Genomic DNA, 16,677 nt, shown 5'->3' on the forward strand with positions numbered 1-16,677 from the left:
CTTCTACCTTTGGAGTAACCTCTGTAGACATCTAAGTACAAATACAGACATAAAAAAATAAACATGCAAGCTTAAAAATGAAATAAACCTTTATTTCTCTCATTTTATTTCTGAATATTAATTTTATATTTTTAACAAAATAGAATCACATAATTTCCTCTTTCCCCATCTCTTTAATTTTTCCGATTCTTCTCATTTCTCCCACATTGCACCTTCTTAAATTTATGGCCACATGTCACTTAACATGTTTATTTATTTCATTAAATGAATTGTATAGAGGAGATACAAAATGATGATGTTGATCACACACCATGTCTAATAGCAGTATAGCATTCATTGCACAGTGATCTACAGACCAAACTTAGAGCAACAAAACAACTGTGATAGCATTTGTCAGGTGATATGGGTCCACTGTGTAGAGAATTGGTAGGTCTATCCTTGAGTCAGCTATTCAGCTAATCCACAAAAAAGTCCTTGAGTCCATGTAAGAATGTGTGTACTTTGCGAAGTATAGCAATTCACTTGCATGCATGCAGAACCTGCATTCTGTGTATCACACTGAACTGAAGAATAGAAAATACCAATGTCTTGGTCTTCTAGATGAGAAGAAACACCACTGTCTGAAACACAAATGAATTTGACCTCAGGTCACACAGCTAAGAGCAGATACCACAGTGTGTAACAGAGGTAGATCTGGCTGCAGGTCTTCTGAATGCTCCATTGTCAGTACCCATGTTTGACCTCAGGTCTCCTACCTGATCAAACTGAGGCGTTTTCTGATCCTTGGAGGTTAGGAATCTCAACATCTAGCCACTCCTATACAAGCTGCTCTTAATAGCCAGTGAATGACAACAGAAATTACCACCCAACACCAGAGATAGCAAGATGGCTGAAGGCCAGTATTAAAACACAACCAATAAAAGGCAAAATAACATGGCATCTCCTATTATTTCAAAACAATGAGCCCTGGAAATTGTAACACACCTAAAAAAAAATTAACTCAAACATTTCTTTATGAAGGTGATAATGGAGAACAATACATAAAAAATACAGTAAGATACAGCCAAACAGATTAAGGAACCTAGAGAGGCCATGGCCAAGGCCCATGGAGAGGAAATAATTGAAAGAAATTCAGAAAAAGGTATGCAACTAGATGAAGAAAACTAAATAATATAGTTCAAAGTTGAAGATGAAAATGGGAACAATAATAAAATAAAAAACTGAAGAAATGCTAGAATGAAAGAACTTAGAGAAGAAAACAGGAATTTTAGAGGTAAGCATTGCCAACACAATACAGAGGAAGAATCGCAGGTGAAGAAGATACAACCCCAAATTTATTGAAATCATCAAAGAAAACGGAAAATCTAAAAATTTCCTGATACAACATATCCAAGAAATCAAAGACACTATAAAAAGATGAAACCCAAGAATATGAATTGATGAAAGAGAAGATGCACAGCTCCTAGGCCTGGAAAATATTTTCAGCACAAATCATAGAAGAGAATTACCCCAATTTAAACTGTTAGAATTCTATAAACATAAAGGAGGCCTAAAGAACATGAAAGAGAGAAGATCACAAAAGAAATACCCCTATCACATAATTACCAACCTACTAGATGTACAGAATAAAGAAAAATATTAAAAGGAGCAAGTGGAAAAATCCAACTAACGTACAATGACAAACCTATCAAAATCACACGTACCTTTTCAGCAGAAATGAAAAAAACAAGAAGGGCCTTGGCAGATGTCTTTCAAACTCTAACTAACCAAAGATGATGCAAGTCAGGCTACTAGGCCATGCAAAAATTTTAATAACCATAGATGAAGAAAACAAGATATTCCAAAAACAAACAAACAAAAAAACATTTATACAGTACCTATCCACAAATCCAGTCCGGCAGACAATACTACAAGGAAAACTTCAATCAAATAGATAATGTCATTTTAGCAAACCAAAAGTTGGACTAGCACACAAACACATCATCATCAACAATACAAAAATAAAAGGATGTAAAAGTCATTCCTCATTAATCTCTCTCAATACAAGTCATCTGAACTCTTAAGTGACACAGATTAACAGAATAGATGCATAATTAGGAATGATAACTCTGCTACATACAAGAGACCCAGTTCAGCTGTAAAAATGTAAATTAGCTGAGAGTAAAGGGCTGAAAAATGGTATACAAGGAAACAAACTCTAGAAGCAAGTTGGAGTAGCCATTCTAATATAAAAAAACAGACTTTCCTTCATAAACACATTCAGCAAGGTAGCTGAATACAAATCAACTCAAAGACATTGTTAGCCTTCGTGTGTACAAATGACAAATAGCTGATTAAGAAGCTAGGGTAACTACACACTTCACAATAGACACAAATAATTTAAAATATCTAACCAAGAATCTGAAAGACTGGTATTAAACAAATTAACATCTCTGAAGAAAGAAATTGAAGAAGATTACAGAACATGGAAAGATCTCCCATGTTCCTGGATCGAGAGAATCAACATAATAAAAATTGCCTCTTACAAAAGCCATGTACAGATTCAATGCAATTCTCAGTACAATACCCACCCAATTCTTTAATTACCATGAAAGATCAATTTTCAACTTCATATGGAAAACCAAAGGACCTAGAATAGTCAAAACAATCTTGTATAATAGAAGGTCTTCGGGATGAGTCTTCATGACAGATGTCAAGTTGTACTATAGAGCAACAGTAATAAAAACAACATAGTACTAACATAGAAATAGGCTGGTTGATCAAAAGAGTCAAGTTAAAGACCCAGAAATAAATCCACAACTACGGACACCTGATTTTTTGAGAAAGAAACCAAATCTATACAATGGAAAAAGATAAAATCTTCAACAAATTTTACATGTGTAACTGGAAGTCAACATGTAGAAAAATGCAAATATATCCACACCTATCACTCTGAACAAAAATCAAGTGCAATTGGATAGAAGACCTCAGCATAAAACCAAACACAATAAATCTCTTTGAAGAAAAAGTGGAGAAGGCTTGAGCTCATAGGCATAGGACACAACATCCTAAATAGAATAGCAACAGCTCAGGCTCTAAGATCCACAATTAATAAAAGGGACCTCATGAAACTGACAAACTCTGGTAAGGTAAAGGGCACTGTCAACAGAACCAACCATACATCTGAGAAAGACCTAGTATCTCAAATATTTAAAGGATTCAAGAAATTATACCCCACCAAATTAAATTATTCAATTAAAAATGCTGTTCAGAACTAAACAGAGATTTCTCAACAGAAGAATATTGAAAGGCTTAAAGACTTGCTCAACATCCTTTGTCCTGCAGGAAATGCAAATAAAAACGACTTTGAGATTCCATCTTTTACCAATATGAATGGCTAAGATCAAGAATTCAGGTGACAGCACATGTTGTGGAGGATGTGAAGAAAGATAAACACTGCTTCACTGCTGGTGGAAGCGCAAACTTGTACAACCATTTTGCAATTCAATCTAGCTCTTTCTCAGGAAATTGAGAATAATTCTATCTCAAAACACAGCCATAAAACTCCTGGATATATAACCAAAGATGCTTCAACAAGGACATTTGCTTTTCTATATTCATAGCAGATTTATTCATAATAGCTAGAACCTGGAAACAACCAAGAATGGTTAAAGAATCTGTGGTATATCTACACAATGGATTACAAACCAATTATCAAATACAAGGGAATCATGAAATTTGCAGTTTAATGTATGAAATTATAAAAGATCATCCTGAGGAAAGGGATTAAGTAGTAAGAGAGAGAGGACCGAAATGCAGAAATCCTGCACAGATTTTCTTGGACCAGAGCAAGAGCGGCAGCTCATGATGTTTGTGTCTGGGAACCCTCTGGCAGAGGCGATTGGCTTGGTAACCAGTGGGAATTGCTGTGAGAGTGGGGACTCAGTGCAAGATTTGGGCTCTGTGGCCCTAGCTGAACTCAGCACATCGTTTGGGCCCTGTAACCCAAGCTCAACTTGGCTTGCCGCTCATGCCCTGAGACACAAACTGGACCTGAGCACAGTTAGGTCTCTGAAACCCGAGCTGAGCTCAGAGTTCGGTTTTGGCCCAAAGTCCCTAGCTGGATTTGGTGGGAAGTATGGACCCAGAGACTGTAGCTGAGCTTGGCGTGTGGTTTGGGCCCAGAGCCCCTGGTTGAACTTGGGAACCAATTTGGGTCCAGAGAACCTACCTAAACTTGTCATGGGGGTTGGGTCCAGAGAACATAGCTGAACTTGGTGCATGCTCCTGGCTCAGAAACTTTGGCTAGACTAGGCAAGCAGATGAGACCCAGAGTCTCTAACTGAATTTGGTGTGCATTTGGGTCCAGAGTCCCTAGCTGAGCTCTGTGCACCATTTAGGCCCAGAGTCCATGGCTAAACTGGGAGGGTAGTGCAGGCCCTGAATTCTGGCTGAGCTTGGGACACAGTTTGGACTCAGAGTCCATAGCTGAGCTTGGCAGGCAGTTTGGGTCCAGAGAATTTAGCTTAACTCTGCAAGGTCAGTGTGCGTTTTGGGCCCAAGACCCTGGTTGTACTCTGTGCTGACTGGACTAAGTTCTTGGATCAGGCCCAGACCCATTTGGGTCCAGAGACCCATTAGGGTCCAGAGACACAAACTAGACTCAATTTGTGAGCAGTTTGGGGCCCATGACACTAACCTGGACTCTGTGAGCAGTCTGGGTCCCAAAATGCTACTGGGAACCACAGACTAGCGGAGCATCAAAGCTCCATGACTAAGAAAATCATGGGGAGACAGGGAGTAGAGTGGCCATTAGACCCCTCCACCTGACCTCCTTCCGTCCCTGGAGAGCTCCAGAGCTACAAGGGGACCCATAATGTTGTGGACACTTTGGCCTGGACCAATGCACTTTCAGAGACCCAGGATGATTACGGAAAACACAGTAAAGTGGATTTGGGGATCACTGGCTTTGAGAGAGAGAAACCACAGGGCTAGCCTACAGCCATCCAGACCAGTGAAGCATCAGAGCTTTTGATCTAGGAAAATCATGAGAAAATGGGTGAATCTATCAACAGATTTCTTCCATAGAACTCCAGAAGCTACCTGCAAAAATAGAGTTGGCAAGATGACTAAAAGACAGCATAAAATCATACACACACAGACAAAAAAAAAAACAAAAAACAAAAAACAAAAACAAAACCAATATGGTGTCTCCAGATCCCAGCTATCCCAAAGAAAACAACCCTGAGAACTCAAACAAAAGGGAAACACAAGAAAATGACCTCAAATCCTTAGTAATGAGGATGATAATGGGGAAAACAAATAAACTTCATAATCAAATGCAGGAATATGCAGCCAAACAATTGGATGATATAAAAGATGCCTATAGAGAAGCACTGGAAAAAACTCAGGAAAATAGAAATAAACAGATAAAGGAAATCAATAAAACAGTTCAAATTCTGAAGGCCTATGAAGAGACAATGGAAGAAACTCAGGAATATACAAACAATTAGATGAAAGAAATTAATAAAATAGTTCAAGGTCAGAAGATGAAAATGGATTCAATGAGAAACACACAGACAGAAGAAAAACAGAAAGGTGAGAGCTCAGAAACGAAGGCGAGTAACACAGAGGTGAGACTTTCTAACAGAATTCAAGAGATGGAGGAAAGAATCTCAGGTCTAGAAGATACAATCATAGATCTTGAAGCAACCATTAAAGAAAATGTTAAATCTAGAAAAATTCTCACACAAAACATCCAAGACTTCAAGGACAACAAGAAAAGAAAAAATCTGAGGATAATAGGCATTGAAGAAAGAGAAGATACCAGACTCCAAGGCCTAGAAAATATTCTCAACAAAATCATAGAAGAAAACTTCCCCAATCTAAAGAAAGAGATGCCTATAAACATACAAAAGTCCTACAGAACACCAAATAGAATAGAAAAAAAAGAAAAACTTCACATGATATAATAATCAAAAAACAAACATACAGAACAAATAAAAATATTAAAAGCTGAAAGAGAAAAGTGCCAAATAACAATTAATGTCAAAACTACCAGAGTCCCACCCAACTTCTCAGCAGAAACCATTAAAACCATAATGGCCTAGACAGAGATCCTGCAAACCCTTAGAGACCACAGATGTGGGGCCAGACTACTTTACCCAACAAAACTATCAACAAACATTGACAGAGAAAACACAATATCCCATGACAAAAACAAATTCAAACAGTACCTATCCACAAATGCAGCTTTACCGAAGGTACTAGAACGAAACCTCCACCTCAAAGGGACAAGCTACAACCAAAACTACATAGGCAATAGATAATGACACCATTACAAAACCACAACCACACAAATGCTCTACTGAAACCAACATCAAAATTAGGACTCTTATCAGTCACTGGTCATTAATATCTCTCAACACCAATACTCTCAATTCTCCAATAAAAAGACACAGACTAACTGAATCGATGTATAAACAAGATCCAACATTCTTCTTCATTCAAGAAACACATCTCACAAATAAAGATAGACATTACCTCAGGGTAAAAGGATGAAACAATATTCCAGGCAATTGGTCACAAGAAGCAAGCAGGAGTAGCCATTTTAATGTCTAACAAAATAGAATTTCAATCAAAATTAATCAAAAGAGGGGGAAGGACACTTCATACTCATCAAAGGTAAAGTCAACCAAGATGACATCACAATTCTGAATACCTATGCTCTCAATACAAGGGCACCCACATTTGAAAAAAGATCTATTAGTCAAGCATAAACCACACATCGATCCCTACACAGTAATAGTGGAAGACTTCAACACCCATCTGTCAGTGAAGGATAGGTCATTGAAACAGAAATTAAGCAGAGAAATATTATCATTAATAAATGCCATGAATCAAATGGACCTAACAGATATCTACAGAACTCTTCATCGATCCAAAAAGAAATATACATTCTTCTCTATATCCTATGGAACTTCTTCAAAATTGATCACATTGAAGGTCACAAAGAAAGCATCAACAGATACAAGAGGATTAAAATAATACTTTATATCATTTCAAATCACAATGGTTTTAGATTGCACTTCAAAAACACCAGAAATAATAAAAGACTCCCCATACGTGGAAACTAAATAACTCTCTATTAAATAACACCTGGGTCAGGGAAGAAATGAAGAAAGAAATTAAGGACTTCCTGAAATTCAATGGAAATGAAGGAACAATATACCCAAATTTGTGGGAAACTTTGAAAACCGTGCTAAGAGGAAAATTTATAGCATTAAGTCTTTTAAAAAGAAATTGGAAATATATTACATAAGCAACTTAACGACTCAGCTGTAATCCCTAGGGAATAAATAACCCAGAAACACACAAGAGGAGTAGGTATCTGGAAATAATCAAACTCAAGGCTGAAATTAATAAATTAGAAACAAGGAAAACAGTCCAAAAATCAATAAAACCAAGAGCTGGTTCATTGAGAAAATCAACAAGATAGACTAACTAAAAGGCAGAGAAACTAGCCAAATCAACAGAATCAGAAATGAGAAGGAAGACATAACACCCGACACTGAAGAAATACAAAGAAGCATAAGATCCTACTTCGAAGGCATATATACCGCAAAATTAGAAAATCTAAGGGAAATGGACAATTTTCTTGATGAATTCCACTTGCCAAAATTGAATGAAGAACAGATAAGGAAGATAAATATTCCCTTTTCCCCAACAGAAATAGAAACAATCATTGATAGTCTCCCAACCAAAAAAGCCCAAGGCCAGATGATTTCAGTGCAGAATTCTACTATACCTTCAAGGATGTGGTAATACCAATATGCTTCAAGCTACTCCAAAAGATAGAAATGGATGGGACATTACCAATTTCATTCTATGAAGCCACAGTCACATTGATACTTAAACCTCACAAAGACTCAACAAAGAAAGAGAATTTCAGACCAATTTCTCTTATGAACATTGTTACAAAAATACTCAATTAAATACTAGCAAAAGGAATACAAGAACATATCAAATATATCATTCACGATGACCAGGTAGGGTTCATTCCAGGCATAAAGGTTGGTTTAATAAATGGAAATTCATCATTGTTATCCACCATATAAACAAATAGAAAATAAAAAACCACATGATCATCTGCTTAGATGCAGAGAGAGCATTTAATAAAATCCAACACCCATTCATGTTTAAACTTTTGGAGAGATCAGGGGTACAAAGCACATACTTCAACATAATAAAGGCTATATACAGCAAGCCAATAGCCAAAATCAAAGTAAATGGTGAGATACTCAAGGAAATCTATCTAAAATCAGGAACAAGGAAAGGCTTCCCAATGTCTGGATACCTCTTCAATATAGTACTGGAAGTTCTATCCAGACCAATGAGAAAAAAAAAGGCAATCTAAGGGGTCAAAATGGAAAAGGAGGGAGTCAAATTATCCCTATTTGCAGGTGATATGATAGTCTACATAAGTGACCCCCATAATTCCAAAAGAGAACTCCTACAGATGATAAAATCCTTCAGCAAATTGGCTGGATACAAAATTAATTTTAAAAAGTCAGCAACCTTCCTATATACAAATGACAATCATGCCGAGGAAGAAATTAGGAAAAATGTACCCTTCACATTAGCCACAAGCAATATAAAATATTTAGGAGTCATCCTAACCAAACAAGTGAAGGACTTCTTTGAAAAAATTTCAAAACTCTAAGGAAAGATATTGAAGATGACATGAGAGGGTTGAATGATCTTCCTTGCTCATGGATTGGGGGAATCAACACAGTAAAAATGCCCATCTTACCAAAAGCAATTTACAGATTCAATACAATTCTTACGAATATACCTACACAAATTTTAAAGATATTGAAAGTTCAATTCTTAACTTCATGTGGAAAAAAAAAAACAGAATTGCTAAAACAATCTTGTACAATAAAGGATCCTCCAGAAGAATCCCCATACCTGATCTCAAACTGTACTATAAAGCAATAGTAATTAAAACAGCATGGTATTGGCACAGCAATAGGCTGGTTGATCGGTGGGATAGATTGAAGATCAGATATGAATCCACACACATATGACCACTTGATTTATGAAAAAAAAAGCCAAATCTACTCAATGGAAAAAGGATAGCATCTTCAACAAAAGTTACTGATCTAACTGGATGTCTATGCGTAAAAAAAAAAACAAAAAACAAAAAATACAAACAAACAAACAAAAAAAACTGGACCTATATTTGTCACCATGCACAAAACTCATGTCCAAGTGGATCAAAGACCTCAACATAAAACCAGAGACACTAAGTCACTTAGAAGAAAAATAGGGACAAGCCTGGAATGCATTGTCACAGGAGACAACGTCCTGATCAGAACACAAAAAACCCAGCTTTGAGGTAAAGAATTAATAAATGGGACCTCATGAGGCTGACAAGCATCTGTAAGGCAGGAGACACTGTCAACAGAAGAAAGCAACAGCCTGCATGTTGGGAAAAGTTTTTCACCAACCCCACATCTGATAAATGTCTAATATCCAAAATATATACAGAACTCAAGATACTAAACACCACCAAACCAAATAACCCAATTGAGAAATGGGGCTCAGAACTAAACAGAGAATTCTCAACAGAGGAATATCGAATGGCTGAGAAATATTTAAAGAAATGCTAAACCTCCTTAGTCATTAGGGAAATGCAAATCAAAACAACTCTGAGATTGCAATGTACACCCATCAGAATGTCTAAGATCAAAAATTCAAGTGACACTACATGCTTTTGAGGATGTGTAGAGAGAGAAACACTCCTTCATTGCTGGTGGGAATGTAAACTAATACCACCACTTTGGAAATCTATGTGGTGCTATATCAGAAAACTGGGAATAGGGCTTCCTCAAGACCCAGCTATTCCACTCCTTGGAATATATCCAGAAGATGCTCCAGCACACAAAAAGAACATTTGCTCAACCATGTTCATAGCAGCCTTATTCATAATAGACAGATCATGGAAAAAGCCTAAGTGTCCCTCAGTAGAAGAATGGATAAAGAAACTGTGGTACATATACACTATGGAATACTACTAAGCTATTAAAAAGAGGGAATTCCCAAATTTCTGGACAAATGGATTGAACTAGAAATGATCATAATGAGTGAGTTAATCCAGAAGCAGAAAGAGTCAAATGATAGATACTCACTTATATTTGGACAATCTCCCAAGGGCCATGTCCCATGAAAGTCTTCTCATACCAGGAAAGTGGGATAGAGGTGAGGACATCCTGTTGACACTGAAGGTGAGAGACTTATGGGTTATTGGGGAAATATAATGATCTAGATGGTTCTAGAAAAATACAGGAAGAACATCAGCATAGGCAGATCTAGGCCCAGGGTTTCTGCTCAAGCTATGGCACCAACCAAGGACAATAATTTCAGTAAGCATCAAATCCCTATACAGATCTAGCCAATGGATACGAAATTCTCCACAGTTAAGTGGAAAGTGGGGACTGTCTTTCACACAAACCCTAGTGCCCCATATTTGACCATGTCCCCTGGATGGGGAGGCTGGGTGGCACTCAGAGGAAGGATACCAGGCTACCAAGAAGAGATTTGATACTCTATGAGCATATACAGGAGGAGGAGGTCCCCCTCAGTCACAGTCATAGGAGAGGGGAGTAAGGGTAAAATTGGAGGGAGGGAGGAGTGGGAGGATACAAGGCATCGGCTAACAATTGAGATGTAATATGAATGAATAAAATATATTAAAAATAGAAGAACATCCTGAATGAGGTAACCCAGGCAGATAAAGACATGCATGGTATATATTCACTCATATGTGCATATAGGCCACATAATACAAGATAATCATACTATAATACAGAGATATATGCACCAACCAATGTCCCTGTATGATGTGCACATATACCCTATTCTCAGATGTACTAGATTGGCAGCCAGGTCTCTGTGAGTCCCACAATATGGGGAGTAGGGACTTCTTCTTTCTTTCCTCTGCCAATCCTCAATAATGACCACAGAGGTAGAGGATACAGATATTACAGATGGGATATGAATGGCTGAGGTAAAATTTTAGGGATGGTTCCTGACTCTGAGGACTAGGGTAGGTAGGAAGATGAAATGAGTGAGGGAAGGGGAATTGGTTGGCAATGAGGCTAGGGGCTACAATTGGGATGTGAATAATTAAAAATATAAAACAAATAGGTAACTCATATTTCTTATATCACTACATGGGTATAGCTCTGAGACTGGCCTAGTCATTAATGTCTATGCATAGACAATGCTTTTTGTAGGTTACAAAATCCCTGTTATTTATTATTTGATGCCATTCCTCACTCATATGGCATGAAAGAAGATATACAGATATCTTTTTTCTATTCTTACAAAGAGGAGAGTTGCCTTAATTGTTCTCTGTATCATGCACACTCCATCCATTTCTAATTGTAGGACTGTATAATGACTGTGGGGAATTGTATGTTTTCAGAACATAAGAACAAGACACTGACACTGGATCAGACCTGATAGGTTCATTCCTCTGAGCATGTTTGACATTAACAACCTGCGTGCTTTATGTTCCAGCACCAAGTGCTTCAGTTGCTATTCCTCATCAGAACTGGATATCTCCAGGACAGCTTCAAAGAAAGCTTCCTGTCCCAGTCAGTCCAACATTTCAGACTGTCTCCCAATGGACTCTAAGTAACCCTGAAATTTCTCAACATTAAGAAAATGTAATATAAATGCTATTCCCATCTTGTTTAGCAATTTTTCTCAATTTTATTTGGGTCCCTAAAAAGATATTATTCATCCCAAATCAGCTGGAAGAAATATTAAGAGAATGACACCCCATTTCTTTAAAGGGGTTTGCGTAGGTTTTTGATTGCTTGCTTTTGCAATGGATGTTTCTTTTTTGTTTTTCTCGTGTTTTTGGATGATAAGATATATTTTTATTAATATTTTTTTTCTTTTTTACTTATAGATTTATATTATTATACATATGTAAAATAAACTACACAGAGAAAGAAGAACCACAGAACAATCACAAATTATATTAATGTTACATTTTCCTATCTTGGTGATTCTGAAATTCTGAATGTAAATCAATATCTATCATATCTCATCTTTATCAACTTAAAACATCTATCTAGATCTCAAAACATATTAACCTTTAAACTACTGAGCTTAAATGTAAAACTAATCTATGTAGCCAACAAGCCAATGGACACAATGTCCTCATTTTGACCACTGACAGAGTTCTGCTTAAAAATAGGCAAGCTTGGATGCTGGTAGAGTCAACAGCCAAACTCTCCCAAGAAAGAGTAAGCAAGTCCTCAATAGTTACTGCCTCACAAATATGTCTGTCAGATATATTGGGTCAGAAGCCTGAAGAAAATGCTTCAACTTCATGGAGAATTTTGAGTGACTGATACGGCAGCCAATTGTCTCATGTTTTTTTTTTTCAATTTGGAGCTACTAACATACATTTATTGTTTACTCAGCTAATTAATTTGATTCCTTCTCAAGTCTCTGATGGGGATGAAGATCAGAAAGTTTAGAAACTTAGTCTTACAATTAAACTTAGCTGTTTAGGGTTTAAGATGTTTTTAAGTCTATATCAATCTTTTTTATTTGGTTTTAAGTTTATAATAATCAGATTTCATAGATATTGTTTGACATTTAGAATTTTAGATACACCAAGACAGGAAAGATGTTTTCTTCAAGGCTGCCAAATCCAAAAAACCAAAAACAATGAATATAACATTTATGTACTTTCTCATCCTTTCATGGTTCTTATTGTTGTAGAAAGTTTATTGTATAAATGTGTAATAATATAAATGTATATGTAAAAAATAAAGAAACAAAAATCAAACTGTAAAAAATAAAAGAAAATAGACTTAAAAAAACTTAGTAAAAAGAGATTAGGAAAAAAACTTCAAACTCATCAATGAAAAACTCAAATAAGATGACATTCAAATACTGAATATCTATTCCCCAAGTACACAGTATCCCACCAAAGGATAGGTTAGTGAAACAGAAGCTAAACCAAGATTTAATGACATAAACAGATTTCAAAAATCAAAAGGACCTACCAAATATCTACACAACATTTTAGGCAAACACAAAAGATTATAGCTTTTCCTCAGCACCTCATGGAAACTTCTTCAAAAGTAATCACAACACAATCCGCAACAGATATAAGAAGATTTAAATAATATCTTGCATCCTATCTGACAACCATGAATTAAAGTAGAACTTTAACAACAATAAAATTTACAAAAATCTACACAGTTAGAAATGGAACAATACTCTACTTAATGACAACTGGTTTGGGGAAGAATAAAGAAAGATATTAGAGACTTCCTAAATTCAATAATAATATAGGTACCACATAGCCAAACATAGGGGAATAAATGAAAGAAGAGATAATAGCTAAGGTCATGGCAATATGTGCCTTGAAAAAGAGATGTAAACATCTCATACAATCAATTTAATTGTGTATCTGGAAGTCCTATAAAAATAAAAAGATGCAAACACACAGAAGAGGTATAATGGGTGGAAATAATCAAACTTAGGGCCAAAATCAATAAATTAGAAAAAAGAGAACATTAAAAGAATCAACTAAACAAAGAACTGGTTCTTTAAAAAAAAATCAACAACACAGAGAACCTCTTAGCCAAGCTAACTAAAAGGGAAAGAGACACTATTTGAATAAATAAAACCAGAAACAAAAAGAGAAACATGACAATGGTTGTTAAAGAAATACAAAGAATCATTAGATCTTATTTCAAAAACTTACACACCACAAAATTTGAAAATCTAGATGAAATGGATAATTTTCTTGATATACTGCACTTACCAAAGTTGAATAAAGATCAAGTAAACAAATTTAATACTTTCATATCCCCTCCAGAAATGGAAGCAGTCACCAAATGTTTCCCAAACCAAAAAATAATATATATATATATATATATATATATATATATATATATATATATATATATATATATATATATATATATATCCAGGGGCGGACAGTTTCAGTGCAGATTTCTACAATGACTTCAATGAAGAAATACCAATACTCTTGAAGGAATCTCACAAAATAGAATTGGAAGAATTATTACCAAATTCATTCTCTGAGGCCACAGTCACTTTAATACCTAAACCACACAAAGACCCAACAAATAAAGATAATTTCAGACCAATTGCTCTAATGAACATTGAAGCAAAAATACTCAATAAAGTACTTGAAAACTGAATCCAAGAACACCTCAATGATATCAGTGAACATGATCAAGTAGGCTTCATCCAAGGCAAACAGAGATGGTTCAATATATGGACATTTATCAATGTGATCCACCATATAAACAAACAGAATGAAAAAAGAAACACTTGAGCACTTATTCATGTAACAAAAATAATTTGAAAAAAATCCATTACTCATACTTGGATAAAGTCTTGGAGATATCCAGGATGCAATACACATATCTAAGCATTAATAAAGCCTACATACAGCAAGCCAATAGCCAACATCAAATTAAATGGAGAGAAACTCAAAGAAATCCCACTAAAATCATGCAGTACACAATGTTTCCCACTCTCTCCATATCTCTTCAATAGAGTAGTTGAATTTCTATCTAGAACAATAAAACAATAAAGGGATGTCAAGAAGATCAACATCAGAAAGTGGGAAGTCAAAGTATCGCTATTTGAAGATGATATGATAATGTACACAATTGAGTCCCAAAAATCCACCAGATAACTCTTATAGCTGTAAAACACCTCAAGCAAAGTGGACATACACATCATGAATTTTAAAAATAGGTAAAAATTCTGTATAAAAATTACACTCTGTCTGAGAATAAATATGCGAAAAGATACCCTTCACAATAGCCAAAAAGAATATAAAGTAGCTTGGTGCAACTCTAATATAAAAACTAAAAGACTTGTATGAAAAATATCTGAATAAGGAAATTGAAGAAGATATCAGCAGATGGAAAGATCTCCCATGCTTGTGGATAAGTATAATCAAATAAGCCATCTTAACAAAAGCAATGCACAGATTCAATGCAATTCCTATCAAAACACCTAAACAATTCTTTTTTCTTTTCTTTTCTTTTTTTTTTTTTTTTTTTTGGTTTTTTGAGACAGGGTTTCTCTGTGTAGTCTTGGCCATCTTGGACTCACTTTGTAGATCAGAATGGCCTTGATCTCACAGCGATACGCCTGCCTCTGCCTCCCGAGTTCTGGGATTAAAGGCGTGCTCCACCACGCCCGGCTTAGAGACCTTGAAAGATAAATTCTCAACTTCATACAAAAAAAAATATAGCTAAAACAATCCTGTACAACAAAGAACTTCCGGAGGAAACTCCATCCCTGATCAAAAACTCTAGGATAGAGCAGCAGTAATAAAAACAGAATGGTACTGTCATAGAAATAGCTGCTAGACCCGTGGAATCAAAGCTAAGACTCAGAAAAAAAAAAAAAAAACACACACACCTTTTGGCACTTGATTTTTGACAAAGAAGCCAAAGCCATACAATGGAAAAAAGATAGAACCTTCAACAAATGGTGCTGGTCAAATTTGATGTCTACATGTAGAAAAATGTAAATAGATCCATGTTTATCACCCAGTACAAAACTAAAGTAAAGGTGGATTCAAGATCTCAACATAAAACCACATATACTAAATTGTTCAGAAGAAGAATTAGGAATGAACCTTGAACTCATTTGCAGAGGGACAATTTTGTAAACAGAACATCAATAGCTCATGCTCAAAAAATCAGCACTTTAAAAAGGAGACCTCATATAATGAAAAAGCTTCTGTAAGACAAAGAAAAGATACTGTCAACTGAACAAAACAACAGCCAACATACTCAAAAAAGACCTTTAACAACACTAAATCTCACAAAGGTTTAATGTCCAAAATATATAAAGAACTAAAGAAAATAAACACCACCAAACCAAATTACTCAATTAAAAAATGGGGTAAATAGAGAATACTTAGGATGAATATCGAGTGGCTAAGAAACACTTAAATAAATGTTCATCGTCATTGATTATCAGAGAAATGTAAATGAAAATAACTTTGAGATCCAATCTTACACCTAACTGAATGGCAAAGATCAAAAAAACAAGTGAGAGCTCATGTTAGTGAGGATATAGAGAATGAGGAAGACTCTTCCATTGCTGGTGGGTGTCCAAACCTATACAATCACTTTGGAGATCAATCTGGCATTTTTTAGAAAAATCAGTATAGTGGTTCTTCAAGAATGAGCTATACCACTCTGTTTATAACAAGTTTATTTCTTATAGCTAGAATCTGGAAAAACCTAGATGTTCCTCAACTGAAGAATGCACAAAGAAACTATGGTATATTTACACAATTCACTACTATACCAGGCCTTAATGTCAACAATTAATAAATGGGACATCATGAGGCTGAGAAGCGTCTTTAAGGCAGGAAACACTGTCAAGAGAACAAAGCGACAGCCTGCAAATTAGGAAAGATCTTCACCAACCTTGAATCTGACAAAGGTCTAATATCCAAAATATATAAACAAATCAAGAAATTAAACACCACCAAACCAAATAACCCAATTAAGAAATGGGGCTTGGAACTAAACAGAGAATTCTCTACAGAGAAAAATAAAATGGTTGAAAAACACTTAAAGAAATGATCAATCTCCTTAG

This window comes from Acomys russatus, chromosome 6, assembly GCF_903995435.1.
Source record: "Acomys russatus chromosome 6, mAcoRus1.1, whole genome shotgun sequence".
NCBI lineage: Eukaryota > Metazoa > Chordata > Mammalia > Rodentia > Muridae > Acomys > Acomys russatus.